The following is a 22588-nucleotide window of genomic DNA, read 5'->3' as shown; positions in this document are numbered from 1 at the left end:
GAATAGCATAAACTTCTGTTCTCTGTGGAGCTGACTCAAGCACTTCTTCCTTCGGGATTTTTTTTTTAGTTTTGTGGAAAGAACTAGTGAGAATTAAATTGAACCACCTGCATATCTGGTCACAAAGTAAGATTTTGCACATTTTTCTGCTAGGGTGAATGCCTGTGTTCATGTTTATCATTTCACTGTGGGGAAATGTAGGAAGGAGTTCTGCCTTGCAGTTACTGATTTGGACTAACACGTTTCCTCACTGGGGCAGACCTGTAGGCAAGTATTATGATACTTTCATGTAGAATATTTTTTATTACATCTTTTAGGATGAAGTAGCACCAAGCAGTCTAAGAAAGTATATGTCTGCTCTTACTGACAGAAACCATCCCTAGCCACAGAGCCTCTATACCATTGTGGATCTATTTCTAACCTTCCTATTCTCATTAATATTATGGAAAAAGTTATACATGCTTCTCAAAGACAATCTAATCATCTCAAAACTTCTGGAATTTTCTTATTGCGGCTTCACTTTAACTTACAGCTTTATTGCTATAATTGCGTCATGACCCATGACTTCTGGAGAAAGACTGATAAAGGTTAGAAATTCTTGCTAACAGTATTTCATCTAAATCCACACCTGAAATTTTCATTTTGGGGAGTTGCAGGTTAGAATCCTAACAAGAATAAGCATATGCTGTAGAAACCTTCTGTCTATCTTTGAGAAGCTTTGCTTACAAGTGGAAAAAACCCAGAAGTCCCTGCCAGCTGTAAGCATGGCAAGTTCCTATGGCCAGTTCCCATCACTCTCCTGTGAACAAGATGACAAGATTTCTTGTGCCTGTGTGGTGTAACAACAGCAGCAGAGCCAGGGAGGCTCAGGTACTCATATCTGGGTGGGATGTGCAGCGCCTGATGGAGGACCATCCACCGGACACTCAAAAGGTAAGTGCTTATCACTTCGGCAGCCAGGCCAACTCAGTGTTGTTCCCACATTTGTTGAGGCATCTGAGCTCCAGACTGGCCTTTAACAAATGGTGTGTGCATACCTTCCACTTTGGGGTAGTGGCTGCTTCTGATCAGGGGACAGGGGTTTGGGCACAGCCAAATTTTGTTTCCTAGTGAAGTCCCTGTCCTGAGATAGTGCTATTTTTCATAGTGTATAGTAACATGTAGGATGATAACAAGTGGAATAAAGGATATGGCATGGTTATTGTCAGTTCAAACCTCTTCTTGGGTCTATAGACAACTTTTTAGATGTGAATGCAAACCCCTCCTAAAGTAGGTTAAGTGTCCTAAAGACATTCAAGTCTGCAAGTGGGTCAACACAACAGAACTAAGTCTAATAACAATCATCAACAATCACCAATTCATCCTAGTGGCCCGGACTCTTCATTTCCTTGACAAATGTTTAATTTTCACTTGTGATTTGACTTTTCTTTAGAAGGTGAGTCATGCAACAACAAATCAAAATTATGACATTTTTTGTTTACCCTGTGCAATCTCATGTAGGTGAACCAATGCATTTGCAACATAGTTGTTATTGCAGAAGCCCTTCTCTTCTAGACTACTATATGTCTAGATTAATATGTTACATGTTTATTTAGTCCTACAAGATACCAAGGTTGAGAAGCACTTATAAATAACATATAGAAGAGTTTCCTGAGAGTCATTTTGTCTGAAAAGAGAAATTATACTCATATTGAAGCTTTCCTGTATCCAAATCAACATGGAAATGTATTTTGATGATGGAGAACAAAAAAAAAAAAAGATCCTTTAGGCTCCCTCAAAGTTTATGGTGAATCATTTCTTACACATACAATCTCATGTGTTTTGCTGCCACTGTGCACGGCGAGGATCGTACTGCATCACAGCACTGAAATTCAAGGAGCACATTTCGAAGATTTCTTCAGGTATTAGCTGCTCCTTGAATACTCCTTAGCAAGGGATCCCCTTTAGGTAAACAGGAGTGAGAGAATGCTCATGGAGTAATCACACAGCCTACTGCATTCACACTCCAGGGAGCTCCACAGATGAAGGGAAAAGGCTGGAGGAGGGATTCTGTGGTTGGGAGTAGTGCTGTTGTCATGACATTTGAGCCGCCTTGTTTCACAAGATACAGATTTTGCATTCTGAGTGTTCTCTTCATCTTCTGATGTCCATTTGATCTAAAGAGCATTTCTGAGACAAATATTTAAAGGGGAGAGAGATGAGTATGCCAGGTGGACAAATGAAAGGGAGGGAGAACAATTTAATATGGATGATTGCACAAGAGCAAATGGAGAATAAGCTGTCTTTGAATGAATGTGGCTGGAAATAAGAAAAGGGTTTTCAACAGGAGCTCTGAAACAGCCTCTGGGTAAGAACTAATGTAAAAGAAACCCCAAAACAAAAAAATACCCAAAACAAAAACCAAACCAACTAACCAATCAACCAAACCAAAACATAAAAAAAAAAAAAAACAAAACAAAACAAAAGAACTTCCTGCTTTTAATATCAACTTGATCCAAAGAAGGAAGTAAAGGTAAGAATTGATTGATGGAAATAGACAGAGTTTGGGATTCAATTAACCAGGGTGTTCCCCCCAGCCTATGTTCCTATTTTCCAATGTTCCTAAAACTGCTACTAAGGTACCTGCTGGAATTGGCCATACTAATGAACAGCAGTTTAATCCAGAGCACTGCTGAGCACACACTGCCTGCCTGGTTCAATAGCGTTGATTTCCTTGGCACTCTGAATACACTCTGTACGTTAGAGGACAGGACTGTAACACAATTTAAAACAGTCTCTCACCTAAATAGCTCAGGGTTTAATGCAGAAACAAACAAATAAAAAAGGTAGTCTGATGCATAAAAAGTACCCAACTTGGGTAAAACATAAAATACTGTTTTAGATTATTTAGTACCTCACAGAATACAGTATAGTCAAAATCAAGGTGTCTTTGGCATTCAGTGATCTCACTGGCCAGCAGAACAGTTTCTACTTAGCAGAGCCTAAATAGAGCCTTGCAATCACATTTGAAATGTGACTGATGGCTAGCATTGCGTGTAAGAATAGCTGCTGTCATAGAAGTCCATTCAATTTAATGGAAAAATGTCTGACACATTAACAGCAATTCAATTATTTGGAGTCTTAAAACCCCTATGAACCTTAAACCAACTGTCTCCCATCTGCAGCTGGATCTGCAATAAATTACACTTTCAGATAAATTTAGTCTTCTTACATTAAAGCTGTTTAGGACCATATTTTCTTGAATTCAAGGAGACCTTTACTCCATCTTTTCAGGGACACACAGTAACTTCTTTTCATTACGAAATAAACTACATTGTATTTACTTGGGCCATCAGCATACTTCACAGTGAATTTACTGGAGGAGCTGACGGGTGGCAACTTATGCCACAACCCACATATATGTTCTCTCACTGTGGTTTTAAAGAACTGATGAGCTGAATGCCAGGAAATATATGCGGAAGGTATCACGCTACTTGCTATATGCTTCCATTCTCTCCTTTTAATTTTTTTTTAAATGTAGGGCTACAGTGCTCAACAATCAAATCTTCATGTTTTTGCAGACTTTTGCTTACTGAGGATTTTTTTTTTCTAACATGGCCCTAACTAATACTTTTATATTGATATTCAGGTTACACATTCAAAGGAGCAGTGTAATTACATTGGAGAGGTTTTACTCAGGTGATATTCAAACGAGTAAGAATATTTGATCAAAAAGATTGACTTCTGACTAAACTCCAAATTCCCATTTTTGTCCTGGAGATTTTTTGCATCTGGAGATTTTCTGGATCTTATGCTCTCTCTGATGTTTTATACTGAGCATTACTTTGGTGAAAGGGAAGCTATCACTTGGAATAGGAGACAAGAATGTTAATTTTGAGCCTTGAAATCAACAAGAATTTTTCCCTGCATATTTAATTTCTGCATCTGCCACTATTTTACTGTGGGATCTTGTAATAATTTAATTGATATGTATCTGTATTTCTTTTCTGTGAAATAGCAGTGCTGTTTTCTCAACATGCAAAGGTGATGTGGTTGTTTGAAAAGTGAGCTTGTAGAAAAGACAGCATGCTGGGACAATTATCTCAAAGCCCTTACTAGGTCTAAATGCCAAAAATCTGGAAGGACTGGAACAGCCTTTTCACATAATGTGTTATTTATTTGTTCTCAGTGCTTACTAAATTGTTAGATTCTCAGGATGATAATAATAATATGAAGAGTAGTCCCCTCCTTCATTATTGTTTTGAACAATTGTATTCTCTACTTGCTTAAAAGTTCCTGAAATGTCACATTGCATAAAACCAGGTCACAGTGTTTGTCACAGCATTATATGCCTGACCAAGAAAAATGCTCAGCAGAAGTCATACAAGGTTTACAATTTTCCTGTTACCTCGTGCACATTCGGATATAAGCCACTCACCTTTCCTAAACTTTACACTTTTTTTTTATGAATATGCTTGGACAATTCTCTCTCCTGTTCTGTATGAAAGAAATAAATGTTGAACATAAATCATAACCACCTCAACCCAGACATTTGACAAAATATTATTAGTAAGAAACATATGGAGGACTTGAATGAACTTGATATAATTAAAGCCATTTGATATGAGTTACGCTAAATATAATTTCTACAACTATATATTTTTGAGATCAGTATCAGAATGTTAAATTAATATTTTATATAAGATTGCCAATTTGATAGTATTGTCAATATAAATATGTTGACTTCTGTTAGTACACAAAACATTGGGCTTGTAGAATAAACATGATAACAATCAACATGATAAATATTAAATGTATTAAAAGCTGATAAATCTTGGTCTGAAATTAAAAATGAGGAATAATTATTAAGCAGGTGTGTTACTAGATCCTTCAGGAAAATGTTTATTTATACAACTTGACAACCTTCCTCTCTGCTGAGAACAAAAGAGAAGGAACCATAAAAATTAATAGTGTTATTATTTGTGGTAGGTGAATATCAAAGGAACAACACGAGCTAACACAGACTTAAGATGATCTGGACCCATTGTTAAGTAAATCACAGCAAATAGGAATTTACTTTGGCTAATATCATATGCCTAAGAAGAATGAATGCAGGCCAAAGGCAAAAGCCTTCCTGAAGAGATGTGATGTGCCTGTACTGGAAAGCTAAACAATTCCAGGGCTTGTTCTCTGGCCCTGAGGCTAAATAACCAATTTAGTTACATTCATACAATTAGATTGACCTGCTTTGGGTAACAGAACAGTCTCGTATCAGCATTTTATTGGTAATGATCCCCAGAATGTGATAACTTTCCAGTCAGCTTTGGGACCATTCTAACAATTCAGTACATAAATGATCAAGTTCTGGTGCACAAACTCAGGCTTCTGTTAGTTTGCAGAGACGTAACATGCGACTTCTAACAAAAACTGAGAGTCATGGCAACTAGAAGAAATACTCAGTGCAATCCTGTACCCACAAGAGTTGTGCTACCTTGCCTACATAAAGCCGAAATCTTAGACAGGTGAAAGCCATGTTACTTCTGTATTTTTCATTGACTGCTATTAAAACAACAGTTGTGATGTCCTCAGATGAAGATGGTTATTCATCAATTAAAAAGGTTTACAAAGAGCTAAGAGAGTGGTTGAAACAGTATGGGACACATTTCATGGTAAATGCCCTCAGGAGCTATTTATATTAAAAATAGAAAAAAATTCAGGAGTGTATTTCTCAGTTTCAGAGTAGTCTATAATGCAAGATGACACACAGACAGCAGAGATAAAATATTGTAATTCTCTTGCACAGGGCTCAGTGCTGCTTTAACTAGATTTTTCAAGTGTTCAGCCTTTGTCAGATATCTCTATCCTAGATTGCAATTAGCAGTGGAGGCATCGGCTTTGAGACTAATAGTGCATACGGGATGGTCCTCTGGAAGGAGAGCTCAGGACAAATCCAATAAATAGTCATATTTCTGTATACTGAATCACTGACCAATGCACAGTGCTACAGGAGCTATCAGCTCAAAGCTGCCACATTCATAACTTCACAATTTATGAAGTAGCTGCATTCACTGGGTAGAGGTATTCCCTCTATCCTTTTCAAGATTCTCACCACACAAGTACTTAATTTTTTTGCGGTTGCTCTATGACTTAATTTTACATATCAAATAACCAAAGAATTTGAAAACATCCTTGTCTATTCTGGTCAGCACAGTGCTTACCATACCACTGAGACTTGAATTATTAATATCATCTGAGTTTTTTACATTGTGAGGGTCACTAATTATTTAAAAAAATATTTGGACAAATATAATGCCTATAATAGCGAAAAAAATGCTACACATTAGACTCCAGTTACTAGATTATCAGATATATCAAACTGTATCAATTAGATTACCAGACCTTTATATGACAACTGCATTACAAAAAACTAGATATATTTTTAAACCATTCTATGTGAATGATAAAAAAATAACTTCTACATCTCACTCCTCTCTTCCCAAACCCATCTTAAAAGCTAGGAAGTATCTGATTAATATTTTAGAACTTTGTAGTTTCTGAGGATAATAAGACTTGGAAATAAAAGTACCTTTTGGACACTGAATAATTAGGATGACCCTTCCAACCTACATTCATTAAAACAAGGCTACTTATGAAGTTCTTATATAGGAAGTTATTACTCGCTGTTCCCCATTTTCATATTATGCAAATCATTGAGCAGCATCTACACCACCCAAAGGTCTGGTGCAATGTGAGTATCCGAAAGCATGTGCTGTCTGCAGTGCTGTCAGAGTAAGGTGGATTTGATAAGAAATTCCTTATTTCAGAAGGTTGCTTTCATTACATAAATGATAAACAGTAACGATGGTACTAAAAATTTCCTATACATTTCTTCACTATGAGGCTAGTGAGGCACCGGAATGAGTTGCCAGAGAAAGCGGGGATGCCCCATCCCTGGAAGTGTTCAAGGTCAGGTTGGATGGGGCTTTGAGCAACCTGGTCTAGCAGAATGTGTCCCCATCTGTGGCAGGGGGGTTGCAACTAAATTATATGTAGGGTCTCTTCCAGCCCAAACCATTCTATGATTTCCCTCTAAGCTCCTATGAGACCAGCACATATACAGTGACACTAAGCAGCCAGTGGTACTGTAAGAAATCTAAGGCATTCCATCCTTACCATGGCTGAGATGTGCCTAAGAACATTGCCTCTCGCGGTGCTCAGTGTTTCGAGATCTCTCTCTTGAAAGCTGTTTGGACTACAGTATCAGAGAATCACAGAATCATGGAACAGTTTGGTTGGAATGGACCTATCATCTAGTTCCAACCCGCCTGCCAGGTTGCTCAAAGCCCCATCCAACCTGGTGTTGAGAGCAGCATAAAAGTGCTGTGCTAAGGATACTACGACAGCCTTCACCCATGCTTCCTGGGGTTTAACTGCTTTCTCTAATAGCATTATTTTACTGTAACTGACATGAGTTGCTGATAAATTAAGACATTGTTACAGTATACCACAGCACAGCAAAACTGCCCAAATCATATTCAGCCTTCCTAAAACAAAATAAGACCAAGTCTTGCTTAGACTTGCACTTAGCTAAAATTACAGAGCAAGGTGGTATAATCAATTGACTTTACATCAGGGAGCTGAGACAGTGTGGCTGTCTCCTTTTAAAGACAGCGTTACTCTGATATACTTTCTACTAGTCCGTATGTACAGAGTTGGGCTATATAGTGGTCTAGCTTGTAATGTCTCCCATATTTCATCAAGCACAGAGCTGGCATTACTGGAGAGAGCGACCAAACCGATTTAAATGAAGCTGCTTCGGTAGCAGAAGGTACATAGCTGTGTTAATGCATCACTCTCTAATTTACCCCTTTCTTACTGAAGAACCTAGACTATATATCACTCGCTATTTTAGTATGGAGAAAGATTATGCAGCGCAGGTGTAGCGTTTAAGATGTGTGAGTGTCTTTAATGCTTGGCTGTAGGATTTAAGATTAAGTTTTCTTTCTGTTCTATCTCCCTACCTGTAATTCTCCACATACATTCTATCTAGAAATTTTCTGATTTCTTAGAACTTACAGGCATCTGCTTATAAAGTAAATAATGTATGAAAATTTTGGTTCTATGAAACGTAAGAAGCACTTAGTTTATATTTTATAAACAAGGAACTTAAAGTTATCATTCAAAATTTTTATGAAGATAGAATCAATATGAAATTAAATACAATATTTTTATTTAAGCACAGATTCACTAATATACCAGAACAGCACAAATTATTAAAAGCACAGAAGTCATTTAAATTGAGTTTACATCTATTTTGCATCACTGGAGCAGTGCAAAGCAGATAAAGCACACCAGGGAATCAAGCCCTTACTTTGGTTTGGTTGAGGTACAGGTTACATGGTGGCTGAGCAGATGCCAAGTTCATCTGTTTGTGTGCTTTAAGCATTCCCCCAGGTTCCTGCCACAGTTACACTGCTTGGCTGATTCCTTTGTGCACGCTAGAGACAGCAGCAATGCCAAGGGACAGCTTTTGAGAACAAACACCCAACTTCAACTTGAGACACAATATTTGCAGAAAAGATTTCTCTGAAATGGTTAACTTTCTGGATAATTGAACTGAGATGTGCATGCAGCTCCCTGTGTCAGACCCACTGTAACCAAGATGTGCAGAGGTGCCAAGCAGAAGGGCTGGGCTCCTTTGGAGGGTGCAGTAGACTCCCAGGAGTCAGCAGCAAAGCTATTCACACAGTTCTATTTACAGCCTGTATAGCCACAGCCATTAGCTATAACCATGAATAGATAAACTTAATTACAACTTAATCTATTAATTTGTTTTTACACCCTATGCGCAAGCTTTTAATTAATTAACAGTATGAAAAGTTTGATTACATTATTTCATTATTAAGACTACTTAGAACAAAAAGTATGTCAACAGAAATGCTGAATTTCTTAAAGGATTTAATTTTTAACTCATTTTAGCTCAAGCCAATTAGCACATGAATTTTATGTTCTTAGAAACCTCATCCTGTATTCACAGAATAAGCACTACATGTATGGTAGGGAAATATTTTTCATTAAAAAAGCTGAAACCTAGGTGCAAATGCAAAACAAATCCCTGACATCACGAAGACATGATCAGGAGGGTGCTAACGGAACTGTGATAAACATCTCTGTGAGAGCTAATATCATTTCACTTAGAACACTTCTGGCGTATTCATAAGAATCTCCATATGTTTCATACTTAAAGGCATGCATATAAAGCATGTAAGTAAGAAAGTGCTATTTAAAGTTACTAGGATTGTAAAATTTATTTAAGATAATGTATTTTTAGTGAAGAAAAATGTATATACCATATATACCATATATATATATACATAGTTCACCATATATATATTCACACACACATATATACCACCTAAAAAGTGGAAAATCATTCTCACACTTAGTTTGAGACCGGCTAAAGTCTGAAATTGGCTGACATTCCTCCTACCCTGTTCCCATAACAGTACCACTCAGCTTCTTCTTTTAGTCTTTCGGGAGATGAGGATTAATGCATCTGAGGTTTCCAGCCTTTTATTTTTTGTGAAGAATTTCACAACTTGTGGGTTTCTACCCTTCTCCACTTAATCACGTTCTGCTGTGGATTGTATTGCTCCAGGTTGTGTCTGCTGCTGATTTCAAACTTTGAGAACTTCTGGATCTTTGGGTTCGGGTTATGCTTTTGTAGTTCTCTGGTCTGTTATTCCTCTATTATTCTTGGTAGGAAACCAAAGTGGGGCTACCAGTAAGATCAGGGAAGTTTTCTGCAATGTTGGTCTGATTAATACCTCTTCAAGCAGGATTGGAATTCAGGAGTACTCATGGGGAGAAGATCTTGTGTCACAGCTCCTTACAAATCAGTTAGATTTTATGGGACATTTAAACTTTACTTTTGAAACTATACATGTTGTTCAATATGCACATCCTTACAATGAACGTTACACAAAAAAATTAGAAGTGATGCTAATTCAAATGTACAGAGTTCACAGCTATATGTCCCTTGACTTATAGCTTGCATGTGGTATACTTATTAAAAAAGAATTGCAGTTAAGAATAAAACATTTCATCTTTTTTTCAAGGTAGGTAGAAAACTGGATTGGAATAGGGAATTTTCCACCCAGCTGTCAGTCAGATTTCAATTCAAATCAATAGTGCAGGGAGTTATTTTTCAGCAGACAGCTTTTCAGTAGCCTTCTTGAAATGAGTTCATGGGTTCAGGGCAATTCTTTGTGCATAAGTGTCCATGTTGCATAACAAGAAAAAGAATGACTATTCTTATCTGTAGATTTCAACATAAGGACCCAGGGCTGAATATAGGTTTACAACCCTAGGCAGACCTCTCAACTTGGTGTTAGGTAAAATGAAGGGACTTGATCTGTCAGTGCTGTGCCTGCTCTGGTGTGAGAGGACACTCCTAGCACCTTATACAGACAGAGTACGTACTGCTTGTCACATACAAAAGCTAAGGCAGCAGGTTCTTGAAAAGAATATCTGGAAGAGTATACTAGGAAAAGATCATTGTATGCAAATCCTGTTTCTTACGTTTTTCTCCCTTCAGCAACTGCTAATGACTGTAGTCAGAGACAGGATATTGGACTAGATGTTCAACTCACTGTAGCAATTTATTTGATCGCATGCTTTTAATCAAATTATGTTCTTATTTTGGCTGCTTAAAAGGATCCGAGGACCTGATGGAGAAAGGCATTTAAATGCTTTAATGTTCACATTATTTCAGGGAGGCAAGTACTTGTGCTTATCACAGCATTCACGTCTCAGGCCATAAACTTACTGGGGTGGGGCTCATGTATCTTTTATTAGGACTTCACTTTTTCTGGGTATGAACTCAAATAAAAATACGTATTTGATAACAGTGATAACAGTGTGCAACACTGTTTCTCTACAAAGGTTAAATAGTTTGTTTGGCTAAATGGCTTGTGCTACAGGAAAATTCTCCAGTACTTTATGTAAGAATGATGAGACTAGCATTCACTGATATGATAAAGAATCAACTTCTATTATAGAACTCCCCAGAATTGCAATGCACGAATATTACATTTGTAGAAAGCTATTTTTCACCTGTTACCAGGATTGCCAGACAATATGTAACTTACATTTACCTAGCAGGGTATTTCAGATTTCATCCATTTTGCAAAACCATCTGTCTGCAAACCTATGACACACGTTGGTGAAAATCCAGACACAGAAACGAAGAAACCAAATACTGACAACCATACATTTTACCTCTGCCCTGTCGGTTCTAAGCCCTGACAGCGCGAGTAAGGTTTCCTTCTAAACCAACGAGAGGAGGTAGCGATGAATTGGTTGACAGCCGAGTAAGCGAGACAACCTCGGCTTTCTTAATTGCGGGCGGTTTCACCCCGAGGAGAGGCGCAGACCCGCAGGAGCAGCACAAGGCGGGTCTCGGGCGCTGGGCAGTGGTACTGCATCTCCCGCCGCACCGGGAGCCGCGGTAGCGGGTGTTTCCCCGGGCAGCGCAGGGAAGCCCCGCGCCGCTCGGGGCCGTGTGGCCGCACCCGTACTGTCCCGCGCTGCTCGGCGCCGGGGTACCGGGAGCATTCCCTGCCCCGCCGGCCGCGCCCGGCCACCTGCTCCTCCTGGGGCCCCTCGCCCGCCTCCGGCGACATATGCAAGGGAGGGGCGGGAAGGAGGCCAGGGCAGAGGGATGGCGGTGCCGCAGGGTTCGGCGGGCGGGGGAGGCTGGGTGCCGCCCGGCGCCGCGCAGGGCGGCGCGGCCGATGCCCGCGGGGGCCCCCCGGCCCCCGTCCGGCCCGGCCCGGGGGAGCAGCCGAGAAAGGGGGCCGGCGGAGGGAGGGATGGGAAAGCAACTCTTGATCTTAAAGCAACGACTCGCTTGTTCACTCTCACCTTCCGCCGGTTCCTCGGATTGAAATACAACAACGACGATAATAATAATAATTACACCGCCTCCCTCCGTGCCAAGCAGACCCACTTTATAAGGAGGGGAAGGTCAAGAGGAAAGGCAGCAGGAGCGCTGCCTCGCCTCCGAGCTGGCGGCTGTCACACCGCCCGCCCGTGTCCCCGGCTTCCCCGGGGGCGGCCCAGTCCCTCCCCCTCCCCGGGGTGGGCAGCATCGCCCGGCGCGGCGGATGCCCCGCGGCATCGCCCGGCAGAGCCGCGGCACCCCCAATGCAAACCGTGGTGCGACGGAGATAGGAGGCGCGGGCAGAGCCCAGCGGTACCTCTCCCCACCCCTTTGTGCATCGCGGGCAGGACACACACTCACACCCCACCTTGCAGTCTCGGCGCCGCAACCGCCCCTTGTTACACACGCATGCTGACACGAAGACAGTCCCCCTGCTAAATGCATTTTCTGTTGAACTCCACCGTCATCCATCCATCCATCCATCCATCCATCCATCCATCCATCCATCCATCCTCTCGCCTACCCCCTTTCTCTTCCCCTCCCCCTCCACCCCCGGTCGATATAGTTTTTTCCCCACATACACACCCTTAGCATCACTATAAAGCAGACATTTTGATGCCGTTTATCACGGTACAGGCTGAAATAAGCGCGGAGCGCCTTACCCACCCCCGCCTGGCTGCGTGCAGTTGGCGCTGAGCGATCCCGGGAAGGACTAGTGCGGTTCGTCCCTAGCGCAGCTGGTTCGCTGCCATCCGCCCAACTTCAGCACCCAGCCGGCGGGGAGAGGGAGGGAGGCGGCGGCAGGCAGACGGGCAGGCAGCAGGCAGGGAGGGAGGAAGGGAGGGAGGGAGGGAGGGAGAGGGAAGGCGGGAGGGTGCGAGGAGCGGCGCGGAGGCAGGAGCAGGAGCCCCCGCACATGCGCTCTGCCAGCGGCGGCGGAGCCCGGCGGCGGCGGGAGTTCCCCCGCTCGGCCCCGGCGGGGGAGTCACGGCCCGCCCCGGCTCGGCACCGGCGCTCGCTCGCTCGCCTGCCCGCCCCGAGGATGCTCGGCCAGGCTTTACCGCAGTTCACAGCGAATAGCAATAGCGGGCGAGACTTCCCCGGCAGTCATGGGCGGGGGGTCTCCGGAGGCGGTGGGGCCGGGGCGCGCCGGCCGGCGGAGCGGCAGCATCCGTGCTCCTGGGCTGGGAGTTTGAGACGGCGGGAGCCATACGCCGCGGTGGTAAGAAGTGAAAGGCTAGCGGTGCTGGGCTCCTGCCTTGTTTTAATTCTGGTCCCCACATCGATATATCCAAATGGATTAAAAAAAAAAAAAAGTGTATGAACCAGTATCCAACTCTTCATTCTCCTCGTGCAGCCGAGGGAGAGGCAGAGATTTAGTGACCAAGTAATTTTTAATGTTGGGCACCTGAAGCACGATGCCTAGATGAAGAACCAGCATGCATCTGCACAGATCTGTTGGTGGCTACTGTGAGAATCAAGATCAGGATGCTCTGAAAATCTGGCTCTGAATCCTGAATGCCTCCAGGTCTTGCCAGTTAGGTTTTCCCATCTTTTCAGACTCCAGTTGCCAAATTTTGGCTCAATAGTGAACGTTATTTAGCTTCCCTACTGCAACTTAAAAATCTGGAGCCTGATATGCCTCAAGGCAACAGCATTGGAAAAATACGTATTTGGCATCTGGATCCTGTCAAATCATGCCATGAATCCAGAAATGTTAATGTCTCAAGAGAGAACACATTACTGCATTTACCACTCCACTAAAACAGACTGGCAAGATGGTACAAAAAGGCACAAGGTTGAATTAAGGTGGTCCTGTGGCTTGCCAACAATCGATATTCTCTTTGAAGAAGTGGTCAACACACCTGTGTATCCCACCTAGAGCCCAACGTGGAGTGTTACAAAAACTAAAGCCAGAATCACACATATGGCTTGGGCTGAAATTAAAACGATTGAAAGCAGCCTAGAAGGGCTATCTTGCATGAGAGGTGTAAGATCATAGGCACATCAAAACAATCCCAACTCCTGGGAGTTTTTATTCAAAATTTAATTCAGCAGCACAGCAGTAACAGCCATGATTGTGTGGCTTTTTGTCTTCTGGGATAGAAGCTTCCAATTCTGAATCACAAGGACCAAAGTCAGTGTTACCTCCCTGAAAGTCTCTCATAAAACCATGACTTTTCTTCTTATCTTGATCCTCCTGGAGAGTCTGAAAGACACAATTCTACTTGATACCAAGGGTTATTGGCATGGCAATTTGGAAGTCTTTGTGGAAATCTAGCTTACATTTCCAATTCTTAGAAATAGTACTCAAAGGAGTATGATAAAAGATAAAATGTGTCTGTGAAGCATTAACAGTGTTTTTATTTGTTAATTGCAGTGCTTCAAATATTACTTGGGTATCTTTCTACTGCTTTAAAGAGCACCAGTTCTATTCTAAGGCCCCAGTTAGGAAAAGACTCCATACTTAGGAAATAATCCTAAGACTTGTTTAACTTTAAGCTCATATGTTGAAGTATATTGACTTCATACTGAAGACTGTGAGCCTTCATACCTGCTTAATATTAGGAAGACAGTTTTAGTCTGACAAAAGCTATGAAACAAATAAAAGCAAATGTCTTCTACAGATTGAGTAGCTACACAGAGAGTATATGCAGATGTTCAACCTAAAAAGGAGACTAAGTAATGGGTAGGATTGAAAGAAAATAATTTTATCCATATATCAGAAAAAAACCAAATTTTATAAGTTTGAAAATGCTATGCATAAAATGCTTACATTAATAAAATTCTTCAGCTTTTTGTGACTTCATTAATATTTCCCACAGCTCTGAGCAAGCCCAGCCATTCCTATTTACCATAGTTTCCTGCACTGAAGTCATTACTTGTTGTTGCTTGAACTCCTGTTTATAAATCCACTTCCTTTCAATAGCTGTTCAGCTGCTCTGTTCTGGCTGCTGCCTAATCCTTGTGCCTATTTTAGAGCCCTGCAAGTGCTTTCAATGGCTTTTTCTTCCAGGCCTTTCTATCCTCTCTCCCAGGTTTATGTGTCTTGTTCCATGCTTCTTTGCATTTCTTAACCCAAATGGTTTCCTTATTACCATGCATTAATTGTTTATTTTTTATTAAAGCTTGTTGTCATTGTTTTTCCAATGAATTGTCACTGTCTATTGATAAAAGATGTATTATAAAAAGGCTTGTGAAAATCTAGAACACCATGTACGTGAGAAGGTACAAAGAGTCCATATAAATCTAATGAAATCATTTTACTTCAACATTGTGATCTTAAATGTCTGGATTCCTATTGAATTTAATGGACATGAAATTAGGTTCCTTATTTTCCAGTATTAAGTCTGCATAATTGTTAGTTGACTGTATAGTTTCAGTCAACTTCATATTCTGCCTATAGAAATCAAGGCCTTTAAAACTTGTCATGGTCATGAACTCTTCAACTCTTCAACATTACAGTTTCCTATCTTCAACATAAGTCAAAGGCTATATTTAAAAGAAATCAATAGCTAAAGATGTAATATTGATCAGAAACTCATGATCTTTTGTGGCACCAGCATGGCTTCAATGTGATACAAAATGAAACATTTAAAATGTGTTCGAAACACAGATCACATATATATATTTTCTCTGTAAGCAGCAATATTGTAACACTTTAAAGACACTTGCATTTGTAGTGTCAACTAGGATATGGTCATAAAAATGTGCCACAGTTACAGAGATGACTGTATATTGAAAGTCTGCTTCGTGCAAAACACTGATTTGAATCTTTCTTAGCTATATCTGTGCAATACCATGGTTCTTTTCTTTTACAGTCATGACCTTTTATAACTACCAGAGTGTCTAATGTTATTTGACACTATTAAGAAAGATTTAAAGAATTAAATAGACTTTTCTATGCTGCTATACAGAAAACCATGAAAATTTAGAAAGCCTTGAACAACCACCAACCCCCCAACTCTTTTTCTTTGTCCCAGAACAAATGAGTTGAAGAAGCAATCGTCTTCAGTTGACTGTTTGGATGAAAAGCTGTCTTGCAAAATATGAATAGAGCTACAGCATCTCCGTGTTAGAGGCATTCGGTTTTGCAGTAGCAGCAAATCAAACAAACACAGAGTTTATTTCTGAGAGTCCATTTTCAGATTTCCCCAAGTGACATTTATAATTTGGCTTGTTTACATGCAGAAACAAAGGCTTCAGAAGTCCCCTTATTAAAGAACTACTCTTTACAGATGGCAGTGCTCTTGTAGCTTACTCCGAGCAAGACCCAGAGATAATGACATCTTGTTTTGCAGCTGTTTCTGTTAACTTTGGCTGAGCAATCAGTGTTTCAAAGGCTACAGCCACCAAAACCCAAACGCCTGTTGACTCAGAAGAAAAATGTCACTGCCACTAAACTGGCAAAACCAAACTGAACTATAGCTCTGGTGCTTGAGATAGCTTCCCATGGGCTTGAGCTACCCTGATGGTCTCTTGATCCTAGCTCAGTAGGAAATTATCATTTTACCATTTCACCAAATATGTTCTTCCATCACAAGCTAGGCAAAGATTCCTAGCACTATTTCTAGAGTTAAATGTATTTCACTCCCTTTCTTTAGCAGCTAGTGAATAGATTTTAAAATGATTCATTGAACAGAAGCAAAAGATGGAGATTTGCTTCAGTAACCAGGTGATCTGAGCACTCTGCAACAAAACATTTCTGGTCCTTAAGTTGAATGGAACTGAAAGGACCAATAGATGGTAAGTTTTCAAGACCAGTAGTCATAAAACTACTTATATCTCCCAAGAAATGACATTTGGGTGACAAGAAGTATTTGGAACATGTCTGTTTCTAGTAATTGATAATCCCAAGGTTATGAATCCTGATAAATTCATAATAAATTATCAAGATTAAGGTTCAAAAATGAAATACTAATTTTTTCTTATCTTGCCGATCCAGAAACTCTTTAATGTTTCTTTCCAGTGATGACATCCCTGATATCATCCCTACCCTCAAATGTCATGGGATATATCATAATGCCCTTTCCCTAAAACTTTGTTCTGTCTCAGTAAATAATTAGTAAAGTTTTAAGACTTTAAACACATGCTTGTTCTCAGTACATGAGAATTATATATAGATTTCATAATAATACCATCCTTAAGAAGTTGTATAAGAATAGCACATACTTGATTACTTTCTCAAGTAGAAGTTTGTAATTTTTATTCTGTTTTACTTAGTTTATAATCTCATATAGTTTGCTGAAGTTAAAATGAAATCACAAAGACTTGTGTTTTATATATTGTTTCTACTTAGTTTGTCTGCTTCATGTTTCCATGAAGATGTTAATTAAGCTGAAGCTCAAGGTCAGAGTGCAAATGATAGCAGGTAAAAAAGCCCCAAACCTCCTCCACCTCATAATACAGCAGTGGCTATAGGAGTTTACATTGTTGAAATTCAGAATGGTATGATTTGACTTAAAACTTCCAAGCATTTGAAACAAGAGAATGTAGGTGAATACCACCTTTTAAAATAGGCAAATATTTCAGGTGGAGAATTTTAAGTAAATATAGAACAAGGTAGATGTGTTGCAATACAATTGGGTATTTTATTTCATGGAAGAGTCTGGGTAGTATCTGTTCTCTATTGTCAGTACAGACAATGTGTTCAGTATAATGTGAAGAAATGAATTAAATGAGCCCATTTCTTTTAATTGTTATTTTTGAAATGTATGTAAGTCCTCTACCAGAGTTGGTAGTGGCAGCAAGATTTGGGATTGAAAGCACATATAGGTGACCACATGAAGTTTCTGAAAGGACAAACAAGAACTTTTTTCAAGGGAAAAAAAACCATGAAAAACCATAACAGTGATTTGTGTTATAGAAATAAAGGGTTGTGGTATATCTTTAGTAGTGGTTTAACATGTAGCTTTTGAAATTCATGTGGCTTTAATCCTGTATATTTCTATCTATGCTATGCATCTGGCAATAAGGTGGTGAGGGTCTGATTTGTGGCTGAGACCTTCCCTTTCCTCAGAACCCTGTAAGGCAGGTTTTACAGCTCTCAGCCTCAGAGATTTTATTATACAGCTGATGGAGCAGGGCAAGCAGCTTCCTGTGCTATGGGTGGTGTGTCGCCCTCTCATTCATTCCCCTAGGTTTGGCACGAGTTTATTAACTCAGCCTGGAGCCTACCAGCATCAGAGAGGCAACTTTCCTGCCTGGGTCTGGTGCCAGTCACAGGCTGGTTCCAGAGGTTTGTATGTTCCCACCATCTCCAGACACATGGGGTAGCCAGGCAGCTAGGAAGTGTTCTGTGCCTGTCATCTGTAGCTGCACCCCTTAGCACCCCAAAAACGATTCAGCTTTGGTCCTTCTGCTGCCAGCCTTGTTAGCTTCAGCAGTAAATGCCATATCTCACTGCAAAGGCATTTTGCACTGCAAAGGCAATTTCTCTGTCCTTGATTGCCTCTTTGTCACTGCATATTGAAGAATCCTGTCAAAGTCATATGGGTTTTAATGGCTAGAAATCAGCATCTGATAGTAATTTGAAAAGATTCCTTACAGCAAACTAGACACCTTCTTCTTCTCTTCTTGAATCGACACCACAACCTCTAGTTGCGATTATGGTGGGTCCCATGACTAGTGGCTGGGAAAACCCTGGAAGACAGGCTTACATGAATGAATCTCTACCCGTGCTCCCCTGTCTGTCACAGCACAGCTGTCCTCCCCATTGAAGCATCTGTTCATCTGGCTTTTGGATCAATGAGGATTCCAGATGAAAGTCTTTTCTGGCTGCCCTTCCTCTCATTCACCGAGAGATGGAGGCAGAGCTCTCCCTCTCTGGTGCCAGGCCACGGTGCTCTACCTGCCTATTGAAGAATCCTATCAAGGTCATCTGGGGCCCTTCATGTAGGGGGAAATAATTTAATTATATGATTCAACACAGTAGATTACTCAGTATTTACGAACACACTTCCCTTTAGAATATGCCTGGTCTTTCTAACAGTATTTTTATTTGCACATAGACGACCATGTAGACACTGTTCTCTGGTTAGTTCTTGCTTTTTCCTCTTTGTGATGTAAAGCTGAAACTTTTTGAGATATAGTGGTACACAGCCACGGAGAGTCCACGCAAGGCAACTTAGGTAAGTAATGCTAGCAGATGTAACCAAGAGAATATGCAAATGTCACTGAACTGTCCTTGTGAATGATGACTCAAGTATTCTGTAACATATCCTTTTGTGGTATCCCCTCTTCAAGCCAATAATAAATGGTAATATGAACTTAATTCTCTGTCTGGTAAGCAATTCTACAAATACTTTCAGATAATTTAGTGTGTTTAAAGAACTTGTCAATAAAGAGTGACAAAAGTGATTTGAGCGTTTTTACAAAATCAGAACAAGTGGCCACAAAACGTACTGTAAGGGCTTATTTAGTCTGCCCACCATAAGAAAATTTGAAGCTGTTCTTGTATCATTTTCTTAACTAATTGCTTTTGACTGTATCAGATCACTTGTCTGAATATTTGAAAAATAGTGTCACGTCAACATTTGTGTGTGATGCAAGAACAATGAACTGGATACTGTCCTGGTCAGAAAACCTTAAATTTGCATAATAAAAAAGTAATGCTTTCTATTTGAAAATAACCTTCTAATAAATGTTATGAAAGCAAACTCCATCAGAACTTACAGACTAATGACTTCATCACCTTTAGATACAACTCACAAGTTAGCAAGCCAACAACAGGCTTTGTAAAAAGACACAGATTTGACCTTATGAGAGGTCACAGGTAGAACAGAAATATGTTTTCCACCTACTTGAGAGAGAATATTTCAATAAATTTAATCCCCCCCCCCCCCGAAGGAATATACCATGTACAAGCACTGTGGCTTTTAAAAGCAGTTGTCTGCCAAAAAAATCTTGGACCTGTATTTTTTCGATTGTTGTTCCTCCTTACTCACTTTTTACTTCTTTTTGCTTTGACTGAGAATAACTGGCAGTAAAGCCAATACAAAACAGTTTTTGTCAAACCTCCACTAAAATAACAGGGGGGTTGGAGGTTTTTTGCCTTTCTTTGTTTGTTTGTTTTTATTTGTTTTTTTTGTTTTGTTTGTTGTTGTTGTTTAAATTAAAGTCTTCTGCAGGGTACTGGAAATTTAGTGGCAATTTCCTAACTTCTGAAATATTCTCCTGAAAATCAAGTGACAGTTTCCCTGATGGATTTTCCTGCATGATAAATTTATCCTTTAGTCTCCAAATGGTTTATCCAAATGCTGAGAAATCAGGACATCTTTTACCTCAATGTCCTTCTCACAGAATAATAGAATGGTGTTGACCTGTGAGAGATATATAGAGAGAATGATGATCAGAGGATGGTGGTTCTCAATCTTTACTATTAGACACCATCTAGAATCTTTTGAAAACATCCCTGTTCAGTGTTGCTACACTCAGCTCAAAATCAGCATAAATTCTGAATACTACTTTTCCTGCTTTTCCCCAATTTAGCTTCTTTTCTCGATTGCAGATGTTAGGATATGTAGGATGTGTTCCCTTTCCTTTTCCCTTAGAGTCATTTTCTGTGACAACCCCAAGCTGAGAAGCAGACTTATAGCAAGCTTTCCTCTCCCAGCATCACTGCTGTAAGATGCCTGACGTTTAAACCAACAGCATCACTGATGCTTTTAGAGATTTGCAGCAGATGAAAAATAGTGAATGGGTGTAAATCCAATGATTTGTAAAGCACTAATTTGAAAATATGCTGGTTTGTACAAAATGGCTCTTTTATAACTCCATTTGGACTTGTTTAGCTTTTTGTTTCTGTTATTACCCTTGCAATCTTACTGACCTCTGGCTTTATGACTCAATTTGGAAGACTGGGAACTGCACTTTCACTAACAAGAGGAGGTGGTGGTCCATTATTTCAGCTATGTATCATATTTAATGTATCCAAAGTCCTGAAGTGAAGACATAACAGCCACATTCAGCGACTTCTGCTAAGCAGTGACAACTGTAACAAGAGCAGCATTGAGATTGGCTCCTATGCTTTTAGACTTTTTTTTTTTTTAAGACTATTTCATGCCCCAAACTTATAGTTCATTTAGAGGGTAAAGGAGAAAGGTAGTTACCTTACTTGCACAACTGAAAGCATTTACAGTTGAACATGCTGTAATTATATCAATCCAAATTAGAAGAAGACCCCTAAATTTGTCACTCAACTAGGCATCATGTTTTAATGAGCTGAGCACCTGACTGGAAGCTAACAGGCTGCATATGGTTACTTTCATGTATGGGTATTATGTACCTGTCAAAACTCACTTCCCTAAGTAGACTCCTGGATTAGAGTTTATTTATTTAAAGACTTTTAGACTAGTCTATATTTATCTGAACATGATAAAGCAATTCCAAAGTTATACCCAGACAGCCACATCAACACATTATTTCATTTTTAGCCCTCCTCCCTCAAAAAATGTCCTGTATTTATCATCTTCTTCTGTCAGTCTTGTTTTGAATTCACGTGTCATTTCTCTTCATCTTTATTTTCTAACATATATGCCTTCAACTCTTTAAAAAAGTAAACAACTTTTGTCAGTTGTTTACTATTGTGCAGTTTGATGAATCTAATTCAGAAACATGACCCAATAATATTGTACAGAGAAATGTGAACTTACACTCCTTTTTTTTCTAACAAGAATCACTGTGAATTCCTAAAATGAAATCAGCCAAAACCTTCTCTCCCTTTTGAAATTGTTGACTTGAACCTAATCTAGGCCATATTACTGTAAATACTGAGAAACTCTATTTCATTTACCACATTCTAGAAAGATAGTGTGATAAATTAGATTTCACTATGTCTTCTATAATAAAAGATGATTGATAATCACTGAGAAATTTGTATTTCTATGAAACCAAAATCTACTCACCAAGTTTCTTTTTCCTCCCCCCGATGAAACGCATCATCTTTTCAAATCTAGTTTGACTCAAAACTTAGAAGACAGAACTATAAACATGCTAGATAACACCACTGTTTGCAGTGAAAAATCAAGCTTTTTTGGATCAATCACTTGTTTGCTAGATCTCTCTGAATCTAATAACTCAAAAAATGTCATGTAGCTGATATTGCCCAGTAAAATACTTTGGACACAAGAAACAAGAGGAAACAGAGCCTTTTTGAGAATGATATAATTTTTTTTGAGAACACTTCAATTCTTGTCACCATCCAGAAGTCAACAGACTAGAACCTGAACAGCAAATTTAGCCTGAAAAATGAATGTTCAAAATTGGCACCTTCTAACGAAAAAGGCTTGTTCCCAAGATATAATCAGAGCTATAGTGGAGGGAAAGCATCTGGAAATTTAGTCATGCTGAGGAACACTACAAAGAATTCCTAACCACCACTTTATGAATCAAATCAAAGCACATAAAATGAAATAACATCAAAGCATGTTGAACTGTAGGTTCTCTTTTATACTGACCAACTGTTACTTATAAGATCCAGGTATTTCTCATGGCTGATGTGTTGTCAGAGGCAGATAGATAAAGTTGCCAACTTTATAATCAAATTTCAGAAATTATTTATTATTTTGGCTCAAAAACCAGAGACATCCCAAAGCCTCTCATTTTTAGAGAAAAGGCAGGGAAAAGGAGTGGTCTTCTCATGAGTTTCTTTAATGCTGAGCTGCT

The 22588-nt window shown here is 39.8% G+C and overlaps 1 protein-coding gene across 4 annotated transcripts in view; it reads right to left on the bottom strand.

The window, feature by feature from the left end:
* RGS17 (regulator of G protein signaling 17) overlaps positions 1 to 12758 on the bottom strand; it is a 73682-nt gene extending 60924 nt beyond the window's left edge. For 2 of the 4 annotated variants that reach the window (XM_027733847.2, XM_027733852.2), the window contains exon 1: positions 12590 to 12758. The gene's annotated coding sequence lies outside the window, so the exon portion shown is untranslated. Of the gene's footprint in view, positions 1 to 11904; positions 12015 to 12585 lie in introns of those variants that run through there. The other 2 variants (XM_027733848.2, XM_027733850.2) reach the window with 2 other exon arrangements.
* Positions 12759 to 22588: the final 9830 nt, after the last annotated feature.

Source organism: Pipra filicauda, unplaced genomic scaffold, assembly GCF_003945595.2.
Source record: "Pipra filicauda isolate LSUMZ 115617 unplaced genomic scaffold, ASM394559v2 scaffold42_size3861933_pilon, whole genome shotgun sequence".
NCBI lineage: Eukaryota > Metazoa > Chordata > Aves > Passeriformes > Pipridae > Pipra > Pipra filicauda.
The sequence above is the reverse complement of the archived record's forward strand: the minus strand, read 5'-3'. Positions and strand labels throughout refer to the sequence as shown.